The following is a 23,972-nucleotide window of genomic DNA, read 5'->3' as shown; positions in this document are numbered from 1 at the left end:
CAGACTCAAACCCGGATTGGTTCCTCCAAATAAGGCAAGTGATGGGTGGAGTTAGGCTATTGAAAATTACTTGCAGCAAATAAGATGTTAATTTGTTTGAAAAGTGTTTTTGACTTTGCTGATATATTATTCCATAGCAAGATAACAAAAGTGTCTAGCAATTACAATATGCTTACTTTCCCTTTAAAAGCCCATTTTATTCCTCTATTGAATGGTGCCCAATGTTGTATTTTTTAGCCCACTGTACATTTCATGAAATAAATCTCATATAGAGCATAAAACCAATTCTGTTCTAAATGCAGCAAAAATCTCAGTGACGAGCAGTCAAATTCCTTTGAGCTCAGTGTGCATATTACCTTTCATCTCTAAGGAAAATGCTCTATAAAAAATCCCATAACAAAGGGAAAAATCTTATCTGAGGAAGTTTGCTAACTTACTTTTGTAATGTTTTCAATTAAAAATACATTATTGCAAACTGCACTGACATGCTCCCCCCTAACAATGTCATTAGCTTCTGCTGTAATACCAACATGAGCAATGCCATTGGTGGTCACTTAATGTTGGAGCTTTCTCTGCACATCAGATTTAGGGGATGATAGTATTTCTCACATCAGCTCCAGATAACTCGGTTTCAGTATCAGCCCATATAGGAGGTGTTTTTTTCAGGTGACCAAAATCCAAAATGGATTTGGCTAAAAGTCTACATCCATGAACAAGTTGTCAAAAGAAAAGTTACAGAAAAGGTTTTTTTTTTTTATTTTAAGTACTTGATATCGAGATTGAATCTAATACCAGCCAATACTGACATATACAATGGCCCTATAACACCTATTAATGTAACAGTACTGTTCTTTTGAAGTAACCCTTTGTCCAGTGTGTAAGAGAAATACATATTTACATCTGTGAGATTAACCTATTGTAATCTGAATTGATCCTGATTATTGCTAAACAATAGGAATACTATTTATATATTGGCATAATTGGTATGCTGAAATAGATAAGAAAAGAATGCACTCCAATGGCATAATATCTAAATTGGTATACTGGCATGTTTGTTCAATGATTATATTGACATTTTCTATATTTAAAAAAGTTTTGTTTTTTAAAGTATTTCCAATCATTGATTTTAAAAGAACCGTTTTCTATTCTTACCAGATATACGTCTGAAATCATAAAAAACACTACGAATTTCTATTAGAATAAAGTGGCTACAACTTATCTCATCTTATGAAACAGAATTTTAACAGTTCATATTGTAAACCATGAAACCGCTTAATGCAATATTGTAGCTGCAAGAATGTTATGCAAATGGGATCATGCCTTTATGCTCGTGATTTAATGCTGGAACATGCCTTCGTAACCAGGTTTTTAAAAAGGAACCTTTGTGGCCTGACTTTTAAACATATTGGCCTCTAGTTATCAAGCCGTCAACCGCAAATACGCTGGAATTCCGCAGCATATTTGTGGCGAGGCTGATTCGCCGTAGTTATCAAGCCCTACAGCCCGGCAAAAGTAGAAGTTAGTGACATAAACTACGATCCGCCGGTCTCAGTCCGACACATATCGATGGTTACGTCACTACAGATGTCCTGAACGCAAGTTCGGCACAATCTGACTACTTTTGGTAGTTAACAAAATTAAGGTGTAGTTATCAAACTACTAACAGGTACGCTCGCCACTATTCCGGGCCAGCGTACCTTGTTTTCAATCCGCCACCCTGGAGGCGGTGGATCCCATAGGAATCAATGGGAGTCTGACAGCAGCGAGAGCTCATGTTCGCTGCTGCCCGATATCCCATTGATTCCTATGGGAGATGTCTGCACCTAACACCCTAACATGTACCCCGAGTCTAAACACCCCTAATCTGCCCCCTATACACTGCCGCCACCTACATTATACTTATTAACCCCTAAACTGCCGCTCCGAGACCTCGCCGCAACTATAATAAATATATTAACCCCTAAACTGACGCTCCTGGACCCTGCCGCAACTATAATAAATATATTAACCCCTAAACTGCCGCTACCGACTTCTACCGGATGGAGGACCTCTTCTTGCCCCGCTTGGATGAAGAATTCGGCCCGGCTGGGTGAAGACGGCTCAAGGTAGGGTGATCTTCAGGGGGTTAGTGTTAGGTTTTTTTAAGGGGGGTTTGGGTGGGTTAGAGTAGGGGTATGTGGGTGGTGGGTTTTAATGTTGGGGGGGGTTGTATTTTTTTTTACAGGTAAAAGAGCTGATTACTTTGGGGCAATGCCCCGCAAAAAGCCCTTTTAAGGGCTGGTAAAAGAGCTGGTTACTTTGTAATTTAGAATAGGGTAGGGCATTTTTTTATTTTGGGGGGCTTTATTATTTTATTAGGGGGCTTAGATTAGGTGTAATTAGTTTAAACGTCTTGTATTTTTTTTTTTTCTTTCTGTAATTTAGTGTTTGTTTTTTTGTACTATAGTTTAGTTTATTTAATTGAATTGAATTTTAGGTAATTGTAGTTAATTTAGGGAATTATTTTAATAGTGTAGTGTAGTGTTAGGTTTAATTGTAACTTAGGTTAGTATTTATTTTACAGGTAATTTTAAGTATTTTAGCTAGGTAGCTATTAAATAGTTAATAACTATTTAATAGCTATTGTACCTGGTTAAAATAAATACAAAGTTGCCTGTAAAATAAATATAAACCCTAAAATAGCTACAATATAATTATTAATTATATTGTAGCTATCTTAGGGTTTATTTTACAGGTAAGTATTTATTTTTAAATAGGAATAATTTAGTTAATAATAGTAAGTTTTATTTAGATTTATTAAAATAATATTAAAGTTAGGGGAGTGTTAGTGTTAGACTTAGGTTTAGGGGTTAATAAGTTTAATATATGTGGCGGCGGTATGGGGGGCAGGATAGGGGTTAATAAGTTTAATATAGGTGGCGGCGGGGTCCGGGAGCGACGGTTTAGGGGTTAAACATTTATTTTAGTTGCTGCGGGGTCCAGGAGCGGTGGTTTAGGGGTTAATGAATTTAATGTAGGTGGCGACGGTGTAGTGGGGGGCAGGATAGGGGTTAATAAATGTAATGTAGGTGGCGGTGGGCTCCGGGTGCGGCAGTTTAGGGGTTAAACAATTTATTTAGTTGCGGCGGGGTCCGGGATCCGCAGGATAGGGATTAATAACTTTAATATAGGTGGCGGCGGTATAGGGGACGGCAGATTAGGGGTTAATAGGTATAATGTAGGTGGCGGCGGGGTCCAGGAGCAGCGGTTTAGGGGTTAATACATTTATTAGAGTTGCGGCGGGGTCCAGGAGCGGCGGTTTAGGGGGTAATAACTTTATTTAGGTGCAGGGGACTCCGGGAGCGGCAGTTTAGGGGGTAAAACAGAATAGTTTAGTGTGGGTACTTAGTGACAGTATAGCAAGAAAGCTGCGAAGAAGCCGATGAGGAGCGAGATCGATGACTGTTAGTTAACAACAGTCCGCTGCTCATCACTCCGTACTTGGTGCGCGGCTTCTTGACAGCTTTCTTGATAACTTTGGTGAACGTATTCAGGTCCGCGGCAGTGATGGTAGGCAAGATTAGGCGAGCGTATTGGGCCGGCGAATGCAGGAAAGCAGACGGCTTCATAACTAGAGGCCAGAGTGCCTTTATCAACAGAATTTCAATAATGTAACAAAAACTGGAAACCACTTTGTCGGGAACATATTTTGCCTTTACGGTCAAAAAGGAACAATCCTGTTTAAAAGCCTTGTCATGAAAGAGTGATCACTTTCGAAAATCCGGCTATGAACATGAATGCATTGAAATTGACAATCACTACAATTCAAGGGTCAATTAGAAACAAACATTTACACAAAAAGATTGCTACACTCTACGTTTCTAGATGTTGAGGTCCTAATCTTACTTTTCCTCTTAGCTGTAGTGAAAAGAGCTTTAATAAATCGAGACCGAGGCATCTACTTATCAATCCGTCGACTTTCTTGCATTCGACGGCACCAATACGCTTGCCTAAGTTCGACTAACATCGTGGCCGTGGACCTGAATACGTTCGCCAAAGTTACCAAAAAAGCTGTCAAAAAGCCGCGCACCAAGTACGGTGCGATAAGCAGTGGACTGTTGTTAACTAACAGTCATCGATCTCACTGCTCTTCGGCTTTTTTCAGCTTTATTGGTACCCTGTCACTAAACACCCACACTATACTAACTGTTTTACCCCCTATACAGCCGCTCCCGGACCCCACCGCACCTAAATAAAGTTATTAACCCCTAAACTGCCGCTCCCGGAGCCCACTGCAACTCTAATAAATGTATTAACCCCTAAACCACCGCTCCTGGAGCCCACCGCCCCCTACATTATACATATTAACCCCTAATCTTCCGCCCCCTATACCGCTGCCACCTACATAAAGTTATTAACCCCTATTCTGCGCTCCCGGACCCCGCCACAACTAAATAAAGTGTTTAACCCTTAAACCGCAGCACCCGGAGCCCACCGCCACCTAGATTATATATGATACAGACAATTTTGAGAAAAGTTCTACAGACACCAAAAAATAGGGTCAATATGACAGATGTTAAAAAGAAAAAGGACCCTAATAGACTGGTTTTTGTCTCAGAATACAGTGCTAACAGTGCAGCAATACAAAAAATTGTTCGTAAACATTGGAATGTTTTGAAGGAATGTAATCCAGAGGTTGCAGCATTCCAACAGCCTCCTATGCCAGCCTACACTAGATTACCCAGTCTTAGGGATAAATTAATTAAAGCTGATGTTGGGTCAAATAAGAAATCTAAACAAGGTTTTATTACATCAGAAAATAATGGTTGCTTCCCTTGCCTGAATTGTTCAAATTGCAACAATATGATAAAAGGTGACCTTTTTATACATCCCCAAACGGGTCAGAAATTCAGGATTAGGGGCTATTTTAATTGTAATGCAAACTTTGTAATATACTTAATTAAGTGTCCGTGTGGGTTAATTTATATAGGTGAAACGACCCAGCGGGTCAGAGATAGAATTATACAGCATAAATCCAACATAAGGACCAATAATTTAAATGCACCTGTAGCTTATCATTTTTTGAGCTGCAACCACACAATTGCACAACTACGCTTTCAAATTATAGATTTTGTACAAAGCCCTAGGCGTGGTGGTAATAGAGAATTATTGCTACAAAAACGTGAGGCCTTCTGGATCAATAAGTTAAACACATTAGCTCCCAATGGAATGAATAGAGAATTGGATTTGAGTGTGTTCCTTTAAGAGGTGTAATAATACTAAGAGTTATGTGATAATCCTTGTTTCTCTGGCTTTTTGAATTCTTTGTATAATATCTTGCTATGACATCTGTTAAATGCTTTTTAACTTTGTATTTTTTATTAAAAAAAATGTTTTTAAATAAATGTGGTGAAAAATATGTATTTTCAGGTATAAACCACTAGAGGTCATTATGACAGGCCTTCTTTGTGCCTTGTAAAGGGTTAAATTAAAAAGGTGTGGTTTTACCTGGTTGTAGGTATTTAAGGTGATTATGTGTGATGTACAAGTTATGAACATGAATAAGGGTTTGTAGCCCGAAACGTTGTTCTGCTTTCCTGGCTCCCAGTTTGTGACAATAAAGAGAACCTCTGCATAAGGACTTTGTGGTGCGTCTGCTACTTTTGTTTTACATTACTTTGAGTACTACTGCAGTATGCACCCTATCAAGGATTGAAGTGCTGGATTTCTGAATTGCTTCTACCTAGATTATATTTATTAACCCCTAATCTGCCCCCCTACACTGCGGCCACCTACATTATATTTATTAACCCCTAATCTGCCCCCCTACACCGCACCACCTACCTACATTTATTAACCCCTAATCTGCCCCCCTACACCGCCGCCACCTACATTATATTTATTAACCCCTAATCTGCCCCCCCTACACCACCGCCACTATCTTAAATGTATTAACCCCTAAACCTAAGTCTAACACTAACACTAACACCCCCTAACTTAAATATAATTTAAATAAATCGAAATAAATTATTCCTATTTAAAACTAAATACTTACCTATAAAATAAACCATAAGCTAGCTACAATATAACTAATAGTTACATTGTAGCTAGCTTAGGGTTTATTTTTATTTTACAGGCAAGTTTGTATTTATTTTAACTAGCTACAATAGTTATTAAATAGTTATTAACTACCTGTAAAATAAAACCTAACCTAAGTTACAATTGCACCTAACACTTCACTACAATTAAATTAATTACCTACATTAACTACAATTAATTACAATTAAATAAAATTAAATAAAATTATCTAAAGTACAAAAGAAAACAAACACTAAATTACAGAAAATAATAACATAATTACAAGAATTTTAAACTAATTACACCTACTCTAATCACCCTAATAAAATAAAAAAGCCCCCCCAAAATAGAAAAAAGCCCTACCCTACACTAAATTACAAATAGTCCTTAAAAGGGCTTTTTGCAGGGCATTGCCCCAAAGTAATCAGCTCTTTTACCTGAAAAAAAAGTACAATACCCCCCCAACATTAAAACCCACCACCCACACACCCAACCCTACTCAAAAACCCACCCAATCCCCCCTTAATAAAACCTAACACTAACCCCTTGAAGATCACCCTACCTTGAGACGACTTCACCCAACCGGGCCGAAGTCCTCAACGAAGCCGGGTGAAGTGGTCCTCCAGACAGGTAGAAGTCTTCATCCAAGCCGGGAAGAAGAGGTCCTCCAGACCGTCAGAAGTCTTCATCCAGGTGGCATCTTCTATCTTCATCCATCCGGCGCAGAGCGGATCTATCTTTAAGACATCCGACGTGGAGCATCCTTCCTGGCCGATGACTAACCGACGAATGAAGGTTCCTTTAAATGATGTCATCCAAGATGGCGTCACTTCAATTCCGATTGGCTGATAGAATTCTATCAGCCAATCGGAATTAGGTAGGAAAAATCCTATTGGTTGATGCAATCAGCCAATAGGATTGAAGTTCAATCCTATTGGCTGTTCCAATCAGCCAATAAAATGCGAGCTCAATCCTATTGGCTGATTGGATCAGCCAATAGGATTGAACTTCAATCCTATTGGCTGATTGCATCAACCAATAGGATTTTTCCAACCTTAATTCCGATTGGCTGATAGAATTCTATCAGCCAATTGGAATTGAAGGGATGCCATCTTGGATGACGTCATTTAAAGGAACCTTCATTCGTCGGTTAGTCGTCGGCCGGGAAGGATGCTCCACGTCGGATGTCTTGAAGATGTACACACTACGCACCGGATGGATGAAGATAGAAGATGCCGCCTAGATGAAGACTTCTGCCCGTCTGGAGGACCACTTTGCCCCGGCTTGGATGAAGACTTCTACCCATCTGGAGGACCACTTCGCCCGGCTTCGTTGAGGACTTTGGCCCGGTTGGGTGAAGACGTCTCAAGGTAGGGTGATCTTCAAGGGGTTAGTGTTAGGTTTTTTTAAGGGAGGATTGGGTGGGTTTTAGAGTAGGGTTTGGTGTGTGGGTGTTGGGTTTTAATGTTGGGGGGTATTGTACTTTTTTCAGGTAAAAGAGCTGATTACTTTGGGGCAATGCCCCGTAAAAAGCCCTTTTAAGGGCTATTTGTAATTTAGTGTAGGGTAGGGCTTTTTTTTATTTTAGGGGGCTTTTTTTATTTTGTTAGGGGGATTAGATTAGGTGTAATTTAGTGTTTGTTTGTTTTTGTACTTTAGATAATTTTATTTAATTGTAGTTAATTGTAGTTAATGTAGGTAATTAATTTAATTATAGTGTAGTGTTAGGTGTAATTGTAACTTAGGTTAGGTTTTATTTTACAGGTACTTTTGTCTTTATTTTAACTAGGAAGTTATTAAATAGTTAATAACTATTTAATAACTATTGTAGCTAGTTAAAATAAATACAAACTTGCCTGTAAAATAAAAATAAATCCTAAAATAGCTACAATGTAACTATTAGTTATATTGTAGCTATCTTAGGGTTTATTTTATAGGTAAGTATTTAGTTTTAAATAGGAATAATTTATTTAGATTTATTTAAATTATATTTAAGTTAGGGGGTGTTAGGGTTAGTGTTAGATTTAGGGGTTAATACAGTTTATATAGTGGCGGTGGTGTAGGGGGGGCAGATTAGGGGTTAATAAATATAATGTAGGTGGCGGCGGTGGAGGGGGGGGCAGATTAGGGGTCAATAAATATCATGTAGGTGGCGGTGGGCTCTGGAAGCAGCGGTTTAAGGGTTAAACACTTTATTTAGTTGTGGCGGGGTCTGGGAGCGGCGGTTTAGGGGTTAATAAGTATAATGTAGGTGGCGGTGGTGGCGGGGCGGCAGATTAGGGGTTAATAAGTATAATGTAGGTGGCGGCGGTGTAGGGGGGACAGATTAGGGGTGTTTAGACTCAGGGTACATGTTAGGGTGTTAGGTGTAGACATCCCCATAGGAATCAATGGGATATCGGGCAGCAGCGAACATGAGCTCTCGCTGCTTTCCAGCTCCCATTGATTCCTATGGCACCAGGGCGGCGGATTGAAGACCAGGTACACTGGGCCGGAAAAGTGCCGAGCGTACCTGCTAGTTATTTGATAACTAGCAAAAGTAGTCAGATAGTGCCAAACTTACGTTCGGAACATCTGTAGTGACGTAAGCATCGATCTGTGTTGGACTGAGTCCGGCGGATCGTATGTTACGTCACTAAATTCTACTTTTGCCGGTCTGTAGGGTTTGATAACTAAGGCGCATCAGGCTTGCCACAAATACGCTGCGGAATTCCAGTGTATTTGCGGTTGATGGCTTGATAAATACATGCACATGTAGGCAAATTCACCTCTAAAACCTTTAGGTTTTAGATTTGGTAATTGTAAAATGGTCTTGAAAACCTGTTGAAAAGTATTAATAAATTGGATTATGATTGCTTAGAACATTTCATCTACATGTTAAAAATAGGGCTTTGTCTGTTGAGCGACGAATGCACTCATGTCTCTGAGAAATAACCAAATCCCGATATTGTGATTACATCAAAATGGCCTTCTTGGGTTGAAAACTGATGGAAAACAAATCAGCAGATAGATTGTGATAACCCCTTAATGTCTGTGGTCATTTGAAGTGTGTAATAAAGATTTTAAAAATAGGAAAACCTGAAAAAAATGTAATATGAAATCAGTAAAAGAATATATGATAATCCAATCTAATTTAAATTTATCATTCAGTGCTGGGCAACTTAGAACTTTAGGTTTTGTTTTTCATATTACGATATAAGGATCCTTAATATTATAGTGTCCTAAAGACATTTATTCATAAGTCTGAAAATCTTAAGATCAAATTCATTTTTTTTTAATGCATAAATCATTATAAGATCACCCTTGTAATTTCATTTAACATTCATATATTGAAAAGATTATCACATCAAAATTTTATGAGACTTCAAGATGAAAAGAATGTGTATGTGATACAATTTTATGAGGTAGGATTAACACTCATAAATAGCTCAGTACATAATGATAATGTATTGCTTTTACACAATCTTGTAATGTAAAACATATATCTAAGTTGACATCAATGTGATTTAAAATGTTCAAAATGATAAATATCTAAATGTGTTTTTAAAAGGTAAATACAGAACATATGTAGTAAGCTTTATTGGTAAAGTTAGTTGCAACCTATATGTGTTAGCATATTTTATGGAAAATACTAATGTTCTAGAAGTTCAGAAATTAGATTAATGGTCACACATTAAAAATTAGCATTTTGAAAATAAAGGCTGGCACTGCAAGACTTGTGCTTTAATATTTTGCAAACAAATCATGTGTAATATTATGGTATAATCTCTCCATTTTTACATTCTGAAATTATACTTTCCATCCTTCTCAGCACATTTTAGGAATCATTAAAAAACGCATTCCAATCTCTGCAAAACATATTTCAGCAATGGAACTGGGAGAGAAAATATACACAAAGGGCATTTTTGGTGGCTTTTAGAAGACCTGCACAGAAGCAACAGAGAAGCAGACAACTAGAACGGGAGACATCATTACAATGTATTTCATTTTGAATATTTTACAGTGACTTTTCAGCTAGAAGGATGAGGAAGTACAAAATAAAACACTATAAATTGTAATGACCTACTCATAGTAATACACATGAATAATCTGAAGCCACAATAATATGCTCATAATATTACATATGTTCTGTAATTCTTGATAGTCTTCTTGACAGACATCATGCATTATATGTGCACATTTATTAGCCATGTTGGGCAAGATTACAAATGGCGCTCTAAATTACTTTTTTGCTTGCACGCTAACTGCGCTGGTATTACAAGTTGAAAGTAAAAAGTTAGCGCCAGAACAAACTACATCTTTTCCCCATAGTTTTCTATGAGGCCCACTGTAAAAAAACAATGTTGCATTACACCAACTGCACTAAATCCAAAGTGAGTAAGGAATACTTTACATTCTTATGTTTTTTTACTTAAACTAAAATGTTGTTTATATACTGTATATATATATATATATATATAGATGATTATTTTTTGTAATATATATATATATATTTATTTTTATATATATATATATATATATATATATATATATATATATATATATATATATATATATATATATATATATATATATGAATATATACATATAGATAGATAGATATATTGATTGATATATTGATAGATATTATATATGCACTTATCTATATATAGAGAAATATATATTTTAAAATAAAAATGACATTTTATTCTATTGGAAAAACAAAGGAATTTAAAGTATTTATATCCAAAACACATCAAAACACATTAGAATGAATCAAAATGATTTTGCATGTTTCAAGGTATTTGACTGGAAAGGGCGCAGCAAACTTATTGAAGTTGCAGCAGACTAGAGTAACTGAAGTAAGCCTCTGATTATAGTACACAAACCCCAGAAATAGAATTCTAAGGAAGGAGAACAAACATTTTTTTAGACAGACTTGTATTTAGTTGTCCTCTAGAGGAAAAAAAATGTATTCTTACCTCATAAATTATTTTCTTTCTTGGTAGTGAGAGTCCACAAAATCCTATTCTTACATATGGGAATTCATATCCTAGCCACCAGGAGAAGGCAATGACACCCCAAACAAACATTTAACTATCACTCCTACGTCCCCTTCCCTTTCAGTAGTTAAAACTGAGGACAGGGAAAGCAAAAGAGATAACATGGGTAAAGAGGTGCAACTGTAACTGCCACCACCAAAAAAATTCAGGGTGGGTTTGTGGACTCTCATTACCAAGAAAGAAAATATTTTTTCAGGTACGAATACATTTTCTTTTCTTTCTAATGGTAGTGATATTCCACAAAATCCTATATTACATATGGGAATCTATACCCAAGCTGTAGAGTTCACAAAGAAGTTAGGGTGGGATGAAATAGGCAGTCATCTTGATACTAGGCACTGAAATTAGAAGAAAAGAAGGCGCACCGCCGACTTTAATGTAGCATAAAACATTTATTGGTTAAAAACCCCTATGACAGACAGACACTCACAAGATGAAAGTGCAAATTAAGCATATCACCAATCCAATAGATCCATCAGTGGTACCGTATGTCCTGTTAGCATAGGAAAGGAGCACATGATATGACCGATGTCAAAGGTTAGGAACAGCTATGTTCTCCGTGGTGTGCACAAGCCCAATGGATTTTAGTGTCCGATTCACAATTCAAAAGATCCGCTTAGCATCGGGAAGTAAGGATGCCGGTAAGGGTCACAGGTTCTCAGTACTCAATCCTCAACGTGTTTCTCTCTGTCACAGCGGAGCTTTTTCAAGAGGGTACAGAGTAACATGTGTAGCAACACCTATATATACACATACTAATTAGAGTACATATCCAGTTGATGTTATAATGTGTCCACAAAGAGCTTGCTGGATGGGTCTGTAATCGTATGTGATGCATCTGAGAACATAGTATAAAAACTAGATGGAAATATATTGCCTAAAACAATGTTTTGACAAGACTAAAGTTTATATTAAATAAAAACTGTGTAAAAGTATCTTTTCACTTGATACAAAAGTAATGGGAAAAACAAAGGTGCTAGAAATGTGCTTAAGTTTAAAAATGGTTTATTTAAAAACAACACATTAAAAACAAAAGCAGTGAGTTAAAATAGGGGTGTCCAAGTTTTACCCCCATCTGCAACGCGTTTCTCTGCAACTGCCATTTCATCAGGCATCTAGCACCTTGCATGGTTCAATGCTATTTAAACCTATTGAAAACCAATGAGCTAACAAACTAACAGATTTCTCCGCCCAATATGGGCGTGTATGACACACATATGTAAGTAGTAATACAATAATCAAATAAAGTTGGTTTGTTCATGTTTCCTCAAAAATAACCCTACATATTAAAAACACATATATACACACATATAATTTTTTATGTTTTCACAAAAAAAAAAAAAAAATTGTTAGACATAAATGGTGTCATACATATTAATAAAATATATATACAAATATGACTCCCTTTGTATCTTCAATACATATCAGGTAATGAGTAAATACAGTCTTTATCTCCCAGATCAATCTTAAACAGACTGCCTGTTATTATGTTGCTTTTTGAAGATATAATCCCTCATATTGACACATAAACAGTGACTCCCCTTCCTGTTTATAAACGTGAGTGTGTTACCTGTTATTCTAATTGCAAGCTCCTTATTCTTAACTTTTGTTTGTGATTGTCTGCAAATAATTTTATGATCAATAGTTCCTTATTTCTTATTGAAGGGATTAAAGGTTGATGTGCACAGGAATTTAGTTACCCTGCTTTACTACAATTACAACATGTGGATATGCTGCTACTTCCTAGATTGTCACAGTATCTCATGATCCCTTTAGACATTGTTCACTCTTGGTACACGGATTTTCATTTGACGAACTCTTCGTTACTTTTTAGCAGTGTTTGTTTTTACTTTTTACTGACTACATACATTTATTGTGGTTTAAGTTTAACCACTTTTATGCCATCTTCGACACTCTTATACCAGTCATCTCTGTTTTTTTACTATGTGTATCATTCACATTGTGCATTTTGTGTATATATATTGAATTGCTGATTACCCACTATATTTTATTTATTTATTAGGTTACTTTGCGCAACTTCTTCACCTTGTGTGATTTGTTTTGATACTAGGCACCACCGCCTGAAGAACTCTTCTCCCAAATGATGCCTCAGCCGAGGCAAAAACATCAGACTGTAAAATCTTGTAAAATTATGTGAAGAAGGGGTGGCATGTCTAGGCAGCGACAGGCATGGCTGCAAAATTAGAAACTCTGTAAGGAAGATTGAGTAATTTGCCGCATATCTTAAGATCTTCACAGCATCCACAACAGAGCTATATAGATTTGGAATCCCTGACTCCTGAAGTTTACAATCTGCTAATATTTGCTGCATTAATTACTTTTAAGCTATGTTCTGGTCTGCCAAGAGCTCAGATAATGGCCTAACCTGAAGTACTCGGACCCCCCCCCCCCCGGTAACCTGGGTCAAGCAGAGATACACCATCTGCTATAAAGCACTACAGGGTAAAACATATACAACACTTGCCTCCTATTTTAAAATGGAGTTAGCTATATCGTTCCTGCAAGATTTGAGGTCCTGTCTAGATCTGCACCATGCGTTCTTTGTAGACATACTGAAAACAGCAGTAAGTGTACCCTCTGTTATAACTCCTACCAACGACAGCATGGATACCCTGCTTACCTGGTACGATGCTATAGGGCCCCAGTGTAGGTCTCCAGATGAGTCAGGTGCATCGCAGTCACCCAACACTCAAAGGGGAGAGACTGAGAGAGGTGAGTCTCGAGCGTAGAGAGGGGTTACAGAAACAGAAGTTATTCAGCTTAACTTTATCACAGATTCTATAGCAGCCCTGGAGAGATCCTGGAATATTACTGATACACAAATAACCAGGAATTTATTTTGCACAGATCAACAGCCATTACTGACGTATTGCTCACAAGATCCCAATGTACAGCTGCATAGAGGTTTTGGCTCTAAATGGTAGGGGCCGGAGACTAGTGAAAATCTTTTGCGATTATTATGGAAATCTAACAATCAAGCTAGCCAGGATACTTTACTATGCTTCACGCCTCTTTTAAGAACTGGAGTTGGGTAATTAACAAATGTATTTAGAGCAGCGACCATGCAGATTTAGTCTATAGTGACTTGGATGACATACTGTTCTTTCCTCACTATTGAGACTCTACCATTTTGAGACTTATTGCACATAGTGTTACCTAGGTTTTAGCCCATAGATTAATCATACCCCTAGATGACGACCTAATGGTCAGAAGAGAGTGGACTCATACTATCCTAGGCATTGTAAACCTAGTCTCAAACCTTTTAAATCTCTAATAATTAAACCTCTGTAATTACCTTGTATCTAAGCCTCTGCAAACTGCCCCCTTATTTCAGTTCTTTTGACAGACTTGCATTTTAGCCAGTCAGTTCTGACTCCTAGGTAACTTCACGTGCGTGAGCTTCTCACGTGTGTGAGTTACTTCTTTTATTGTATTTTCGGATGGTCATATATATATATAGATTATGTTGCTATGATATAATAATGGCGACTATGCTTTTTATTATTCCTGTAAAATGTTTGCTCAATGCTGTACCTTCTAACAACTTCAATAAAAAAAAGTATCCTTGTAGATCTGTTCGACCAAAGCCTCATCTTAAAGACCCAAAACATAGACATCAGAAAGGTGGAAAGAACAGTAATATGATCCAGAGGCTGTGGACCCGCCAACAAGTAAGTAATACGATAAAACCTCTCAATCATTAATAGAAGAAAAATGCAGTGGGCAGTTGATCCTTAGGCTTTCCAGAGGAAAAATAACATGTAACATGAAGGTAGAGCGTTAATGCCCAAACCACATCCAGGATGATTAATAAACTCTCATTAGAAATCTCAAGATTAGACCAAAAGGACGGTACAATAAATGTTAAATTTATGAATCTGTTGACACCCCCTTTAGGTAGGGAAACCTAAATTGTCCATAGAACAGCCTCATCTGAGAGAGACCTCAAATAAGAGTGGGTCACTAAGAAGAATAGACAATTCCAACTTTTATGAGCAGAAGAGATTGTCAACAATATATTACTTTCCAGATAATAACTAGATGCCAAGAGAATGCATAACTGTAAAAAAAAAACAAGTTTAAAGTGAAAGTAAACTTACCTGGTTTGCGAGCCTCAGTAGCAGTCTTTGTGCAAAAATTTCATTCATCGTTTTTTAAAGTATTTATCTTTAAACAAAGTTATCGCTGAAAATTATTGATTTCTTACACTATCTGTATTCAACCCGTCTTTTCCTTGTTTTTTTTTGGTCCTGGTCAAATTTTTTAATTACCCAATTGAAAATCTGTCCGTTAGGCGGCTGACAAGCTACTTCATCTGACCTTTTCTTCTTCTGCGCATGCGCAAAACTTTTCTTCTGCTTAATGAGTTTAGGAGCACGCTCCCGTTTCGCGCATGCGCATTATATTTTGCACAGAACAATAACGGGTCACTGTTCATAAAAATTGGGCCGCTCTGTTTCACAAATAACAGTAGTAATAGTACTGAATGAATACATTGTTATTCATTGAGTACTATTTTTCAAGCGATAGTAACGCATGCACATTGTATAGCGGTATCACCATGAAGCGCATGCGCAGTAGACTGTGAGAAGAGGCTTTGCGCATGCGCATTAGAAAGGGACTTTGTGCATGATCACGAAAGATACGTATAGAGTGGGTGGGACCGCTCTATACGTCACATTGCTAAAACAGAGGAAGTAGAGGGTGGGAGGAGTTCGCCTAGTAACGGTAAGAAAAAATATATAGAATAAAAGTACAATTATGAAAAAATATATAATAAAAAAAGTTAGTGCTCGTATTGCTGTCAGTATTCTGTAAGGATGGATGAATTCTGGAGCTATTAACTTTACTTTCACTTTAAAACTCCAAGGTGGAGTAATAGGTTTGAAAACTGGTTTAATTTAAACCATGGCATGAATAAAAAATAAACACGCTTACTCACTATGTAAAAAAATTAGAAAAAGATCATATTTGACCCTTTACAGAGCTAGATGAACAATCTTTTTCAAGTCTGAAAAAAATAAATACCAATACGTGCGCTACTCACTCTGATCCAGGGAGAAAACCATGTTCAGCACACAAAGATAAATATACCTTCCATGACACATGATGTATGCATCTAGTGGAATGCTTACTCTCTTGAGTTAAAGTATCAAATATAGTCTCAGAAAACCTCTCTGATTAAAAAAAACAGTAGTCATTCTCATAGAATCTAGATTGTGGTAAACACAAAGTACATGCAACCTAAGAAATTAGAAGCTGTGCCCAGAATCAAACTCTCTAGTTTGCAAGGTAACTGACCTAATCACTGAGCCACAACAGCTCGGCATTTATAGTCATGAGGCAAACATGTAGAGACAAAATAAGAGATGCTGTATATAAATACACTCTAAATAAAGGGTTAATTCAAGAATTTGCTCAAGGGAAAACAAAATAATTATTTGATATTTAATGAAATATTTAAAATATTTAAAAACATATGTCTTTATACTTAATACATAATTTTTTAATACACAAGGATCCTTGCAAAAATATTATCTAAAAATATTTTATATGAAATGTTTGATAAAAATCCACAGTGGTAGAAAAAGAGTATCAGAATTGTAGAAAAAAGTATCTAATCAATATTTGTTCACTAATATACAGTGTACTGGTTAGTAGTGATCGATTACTGATCCGTAAAACAGATACAATCCATTAAGTGAGTACTCACAATTGTAATATCCGTGTGTCTCCTGTCTCAATTATACCTTACTGACAGCTTTCTTCCCTCGTGTCTTTTTATAGCGATGCAGCGTGTCTTTAGCCCAGTCGTCAAAGCCCAATGTCCGACCTTCTTTAGCATCCAGCTCTTACTGACAGTGGATCTGTACGACTTCAATTTTTGAGTATGGTGTCCTCTTTGAAACAAACCTCCACACAGATATTATCCAACGCTTCAAAAGGTTGTTCAGTGCTGAATGGCAACCGTTTTTCGGATCGGTCATGAGCCTTTCTTAAGCCATATTCTTAGTATTTAAAAGGTATGGACCAAATTGTTAACCTTTAATTACCCAAAATTGGCAATTAAGCTGAATCCAATACTACTGCTGTTGATGAACTTAACGATCGGATATAGGGTTACCTTAAGTTGAATACACAATTTTAAACAATATAAATATAAAAACCGGGGGGGTGGAGCCTACTCTCATAGCGGCAAGATGCGTCTCTGTGAAGCTCCCGGTCTATGAGGGTTTTAATATAAGTTTTCTTCAGAAATACTGCTATTTTCTACTCATCAGAGGACATTTGACTAGCTGGGAACTGATATATGCTCAATATTGAGGATTCAACCGTGTTTCTGCCTATGCTCTATGGGAAAGATGTGTGCCAAGATTTCTCACAGACTTGTCAGCCATTCTTATAATTAGCCGCGTGGATCCTAAGAAGCGACCCTGTGTTGAGTCTGAAGCATAGATCTGGGGCTGCCACGAAATTACCCCCCCCAAACTCTGGGGTTACGACATCCTACAATAGGATAGTTGCTCGAAGGGGCACTTACAGGACCTTATATTTAGAAGGGGGCACTTTGTTTTACTGCGCAACAGTATTCACATTTATTAAAACCCACCGCCACACACTCAAATGAAATAACCATGGACGGAAAGGCCTTAGAATCCACAATACTTGCGCTGCTTGATGATCACTATCGGAGACTCCATAAGCTCATTGGCGAGTGTTTTTCACTAAACCCACCTTCTGAACAGGAGCCGATGTGCACGCTGACTTCTGCCCAGGAGCCGATTGCAACGGGTCCCAGCTACATCGATAACCTATACGAGGCAGTCCAGAGGAGCCCTATACTTAACAGTGGTGTGCTGAAAAACAGGCTGGCTCTGTCTGCAGATTCCTCCGGAAAGCCTCAGTTTCGAAATCGTCAGCCGGACAGTACAGCATTTCTGACCCCAATGATAGCGGGCCAACGACTTGGGCCCTATGGATTGAAAATACAGAGGATTCTTGCCTTGAAAAGGATATGCACTACTTGCTGGAGGCATAATCCGGTACATTCCCCCCTCACAAAACAGCCGGAGGATATATCAGAATGGAGGAAGTCTGGGATCGGCTAGGCCTACATACAAGGGGATCTGAGATAGGATCGACACTGCAGGTTTGATAGTGACCTAGACGTCCTGCAAACAGACTTTAATCAGCCATGTTTATTAATTGGTTAGGTTGTAAACTGATATGACTTTAATGATGGCTCATCAGCCGGATGTTTGTGAGACATTCACTTTAAGGGCTTTTTGCTTATATAATGCCGTTGGCCTGTATTACACCCTGATTATTATTATGTGACTTTAATGATGGCTCATCAGCCGGATGTTTGTGAGACATTCACTTTAAGGGCTTTTTGCTTATATAATGCCGTTGGCCTGTATTATACCCTGATTATTATTATGTGACTTTAATGGTGGCTCATCTGCCGGATGTTTGTGTGACTCATATTTCAAGCTGCATTGTATGTTACTATGGACTGGGACTTTAGGGGTTTTTTGTTTATATGATGCCTTTAGCCTGTATTACACCCTGATTGTTCACTTAGTTAGGCCCTACCTGTACTCTATATGCACCAAACTACATATTGAAAGTTTATGACAGTCCCTCTGCATTTTACTATTACCCAAGCCGCTATTGTTTGTCTGCATCACTTCTCCTATTTCAGTTAATGTATATAACTGGGGTGTAATTACTCCTAGGATGGGTCTGTATCGCTATACTGTTATATATACAATGCAGGATGTTATAGAAGGGGGGTATTTTGTTTAAAGTTGGATTGGTATTTACTGTGTAACTATGTCTTTCACCTATATCTCCTAGCTCTCTTAGACCAACCTATGCTGTCTGCGGCCGAGATAGCAGGATTAAAACCTTACTTAGGTTAATACCAAGGTGGCATATGGAGAGATACCTAAGTAATTCCCACCTACTAGCTGCTTTGCAGTAAAAGTTAATTTGTAACATCATGTGACACACTCTCTGGTGGGAGACCCAAGAACAATCCTGGAAGTTACTTTTTTTAGCCTTGTTAATTAATTACCTACCTACTAAACCTAAGTTTATGCTAACCCTGAGTCATATAATATTTGCCCTTTATGCGTGGGGTTAACATTATCTACACTCTGCCCCTATTACATAAGGAGAGACTACTGTCTTCCCTTGCCAGCAATATTATGTTTTTGTATGTTTTTTCGACAAATAACAATAGCTGACCTCAGTGTGTATATCGCCTATACTATTTACAATAGTGAGTTCTACATGGCCTTTATGATGTTGCTTAAATTGATGGATTAGAAGTGTCCCTTCACTCCCACAATCAATTATAATTCCTGTTTATACCATTATTTTACATTTATATTCCTACAGCTCTTATTAACAATCCCAGCATCTTATACTCATAACTATAATAGAGCTTCATTACGTAATATATCTATAGATAGATCACATAAAATCAAAAGTTGGTTCTTCAGCGGAGTCCCAAGAGTGGCCTCCCTTTGTTAAAGATATCCCACTATGAATACGCATGCACTGCTTTCTTGAGTGGTCCAAAAGTGGCCTCTTGTGACGTTTAGTGGGTCCAAAGTTTTGTAGGCAAATCTGACTATATTTGACTTGTAATTTGTTTTGTAAATGTTTGTTCTTTTACCAGTTGATGGTTACCCTTTGTTTGCCTTCAGAGAACCTCAATAAAAAAAATAAATGTTGAAAATAAATATAAAAACCATATATAAAATGATACCAAAGTATTTCCCCAAAAGTACTTCAATAAATTTATCATAAAGACCCTATGCAAATCTCATAAAATATACAATTATAAAGTAGCAAATATATACCATAAAAATATAACATAAAAATAATTAAAGAGGGGGTGTGTCCTGACCATGGCCATGATCAGCAGCATAAGTGAGAAGCTCCTCAAGTTTATATAATAATCCATTGTCTATCTCCTCACTAACCAGCCATCATGCTCTATAACTTATGAAACCTAAGGAAGAGAAGTCACAGAGCTGTAAAATAATATCCTCACTACTACAATTGCACTAACTGGATCCTAACCGGGATAGCTAAAACTGAAGGCCGTGACTTCATTACACATCCATTTACCCCCCTCGGTTACTCAAGTAATCCAGAAAAGTGGTATTAAGCTGCTGCCATTCTCAGCATTCAACCTTTAATGGCTAACATCATTGCTTGAATACAAGTAAGGTGACTCAGTCGAATGGCCTGCAAATATCACGACGACTGGCCTTACAGACTTAATTGCTGCACTCATAGAACAGGTAGATTTCCACACTGCTTTCCTTACATCAGAGATCAGATGTGCATCCCTCGCTGCTAATACGGAGGAACTCATATTTATATCCCAGATTTGTCAGGGGATGTCTGACATGCAGTAGAATATGAGAGGGGATCATACATCCTCACAGGAGACAAGAAAGGCCAACGCAGAACCATCCTCATCACAGCTGACACAGGCCCTATGTGCTACCACGCTGGATAATGGGCTAAACCAGAAGCACATCTAGATCTGGAAGAAGATCTCCATTTACCCTTTACGCCTCGCCAAAAAGCAAGTCTGCCCGTGTGGGGTGAACCAATTCGGTCCTCTCCCACCTGTGCTTCCAAAGGGGCCTGTCAGCATGAAGCAGCACAGTGGTCGCATCCTAGCATTTGGTCATGAACATATTATAATACCCAAGCACGTTATATTTAGAAGTACTACACTCTTTCTACATTATGTAGTGTCACTATGAAGATAGACAGAGCTATGTTCTAAACATTGGTATAGCAGTTTTATTGTACTTTAAAATCTGAGGACAGGCCCTGATCAGGTCTCCTTAGATGAGCTTTTTACCTTAAACATTGTGTACTGTCTAGCACCTGTCTAACCTAGGGATCAACAGATAAGTTATGCATGTATCACTCTTGATCTGTTGAATTGTGACATTTATGTTAATTTAGCCTTAAATGACAGACATGAAGCATGTTCCATTATTAGTATATTTACACAATGTTCTTTTTATACACATTGCTGTATTCTCAGTAAGGCTGCATTCAGAATTTTGCACACCTATTGCACTTTATTGTGTAACTTTGGGGATGATCAGAGCTTTACACTAAAAATTTACCTAGCAACTATATTGCATGTTAAGTTATATGGACCTGTTTTACTCAGATCTCTTTAGCTAAATCTCTTTCTGAACTTCATGCAGTGTACACATAAAGCTAAGCTCTCTGTATAGTACCCAGACAACCCTACCTCAAAACAAAGTAAGTTCTTGGGAGCTTTCTAGTAACACCTCATTTTGGTGTCAGATTTGTCTTAGATGGTTTAGATGACATTCTTCCTCACATATAGCAGCTTCTAGTAATACATTGTTAATCAGGGCTAATTAATAGACTATTTATTACATCAGGTAGCTAGAGGGCTTTTCCCATAACTACAGTGTCATTAGTAAGTTAGGGGAGGCCGGCGGCCGGGGCAGTGGGACAGAAGAGTAATACCCTAGAACCTATTAGTATAGAAAGGACATGTAGTGACCTCATACATATACACTGTTATTTCTGAGAGTTTGAAACCATAACTTATATCTCCTTGCGGGTTCAGAAAGTTCATCTTCCTCTGAATATTTAAAATCTCTTTAAATTTGCATCAATAGCCTAAGCTGGGTTTGTTCTAAGAAACTATCGCCTAGATTACAAGTTTTGTCGGTAAAAACTTGCGGTGTTAACAAGTCTTTTTTTTCCAGCGCACACTTTAAACAACGCTGGTATTACAAGTTTTCTGAATGGCTGCGTTAGCCTCAGAAAAGTGAGCGTTAAGCAAATTTAGCGCCACTTCTACCTGTAATACCAGCATTGCTTACGGTAGTGGTAAGCTGGCAAAACGTGCTCGTGCACGATTTCCCCATAGGAAACAATGGGGCTGAGCTGGCTGAAAAAAACCTTACACCTGCAAAAAAGCAGCGTTCAGCTCCTAACGCAGCCCCATTGTTTCCTATGGGAAAACACTTTCTAAGTCTACACCTAACACCCTAACATGAACCCCGAGTCTAAACACCCCTAACCTTACACTTATTAACCCCTAATCTGCTGCCCCCGACATCGCCGACACCTACATTATATTATTATCCCCTAATTTGCCGCTCCCTAAACCGCCGCAACCTACATTATACTTATGAACCCCTAATCTGCTGCCCCCAACATCGCAGAAACCGACATTATAGTTATTAACCCCTAATCTGCCACCCCCAACGTCGCCGCCACCTAACTACAATTATTAACCCCTAATCTGCCGACCGGACATCGCCGCCACTATAATAAATGTATTAACCCCTAAACCTAAGTCTAACCCTAACACCCCTCTAACTTAAATCTATTTTTAATAAATCTAAATAAAATTACTATAATTAAATAAATTATTCCGGTCGGCAGATTAGGGGTTAATAATTGTAGTTAGGGGCGGCGACATTGGGGGGCAGCAGATTAGGGGTTAATATATATAATGTAGGCGTCGGCGATGTTAGGGGCAGCAGATTAGGGGTTCATAGGTATAATGTAGGTGGCGGCGATGTCCGGTCGGCAGATTAGTGGTTAAATAATTTTATTATAGTGTTTGCGATGTGGGGGGCCTCGGTTTAGGGGTTAATAGGTAGTTTATGGGTGTTAGTGTACTTTTTAGCACTGTAGTTAAGAGCTTTATGTTCCGGTGTTAGCCCATAAAACTCTTAACTACTGACTTTTATATGTGGTAGGATTCAGATAGAGCATGCAATTTTTTTTTTTTAAATTGTTTATTTATAACCAACAAAGTGTACAATCAAATGAATTCAACCTCTTGTGCCTCGCAGGGCCAGGTAAAACATAATATATTACAAAGCAAGATAATTTTATTGAAAATTTCACATTTCACATACCAAATTACTGATTCCCTTATATGGAATATTTGTACACCTAGTTGTGATTTTTCTAATTTTAAACAGGTAAAGAAACAATTAAACACTCATTAAATTAAATACAAAAAAATAAAAGTAAAAATAATAATAAAATTAAAAAAAAAAAATAATATTTCTCTTTTCTCCCTCCCTCTCCCCTCCCCCTCCAAGGCTATAGCTTTTGGCTGGGGAGGGTCACCATAATCCCAAAAGGACCAGTTCCGTTTCTTTGAATGGGTATATTAAATATAAGCTTTAATAAAATTCGACCACTTGGAGAAAAAACTCTTCACATCTAGGTCACTATGTAGATCGGTATCAAATTGTTCGATAATGCATTGCTTTTTTAAACAATTTTTTACCTCTGAAATACTCGGGGTTGCTTTCAGCTTCCATTTTTTCAAGATTAAATATCTAACCGCAAGTATTACCAAGGTAACTGTTTTAAGTTTATCCTGAGGCAGGCCTAGATCTGTGAGAGGAAAGATTATATTTGAAGGAGATAATGTCAAAGAGGGGACACCCACAATGTTTCTTAACCAATACTGTATCTTTAGCCAAAAGTTTCTAATTTTTGGACAATGCCAAAACATGTGAATAAGGCTAGCTGATATATATGAACATTTTGGGCATGTGTTAAAGCTGGGATTTCGGCATTTAGTCCCTTTTTCTGGAGTAAAATATGTCATGTGGACTAGTTTTACATGTGCCTCACGCCATAAGGCAGAAAGAGTAGCACGCGAGATTGCTTGACATGATGAGGTTACAACATTTGCCTGCAATGAAGTTTCCAGTAAAGCTGCTGCCCACTTGGCCTGCAGCTTTTCTATTATATCTGGACCTTTAAGTGAAATTAGTTTTTGATAGATATATGAAA

The 23,972-nt window shown here is 37.7% G+C and overlaps 1 protein-coding gene across 2 annotated transcripts in view; it reads right to left on the bottom strand.

Annotated features, from left to right (window-relative positions):
* The window catches only part of LOC128657795 (follicle-stimulating hormone receptor), a 626,230-nt gene that overhangs the window by 155,281 nt on the left and 446,977 nt on the right, over positions 1-23,972 (bottom strand). The window lies entirely within an intron of this gene.

Source organism: Bombina bombina, chromosome 4, assembly GCF_027579735.1.
Source record: "Bombina bombina isolate aBomBom1 chromosome 4, aBomBom1.pri, whole genome shotgun sequence".
NCBI classification, from domain to species: domain Eukaryota; kingdom Metazoa; phylum Chordata; class Amphibia; order Anura; family Bombinatoridae; genus Bombina; species Bombina bombina.
The sequence above is the reverse complement of the archived record's forward strand: the minus strand, read 5'-3'. Positions and strand labels throughout refer to the sequence as shown.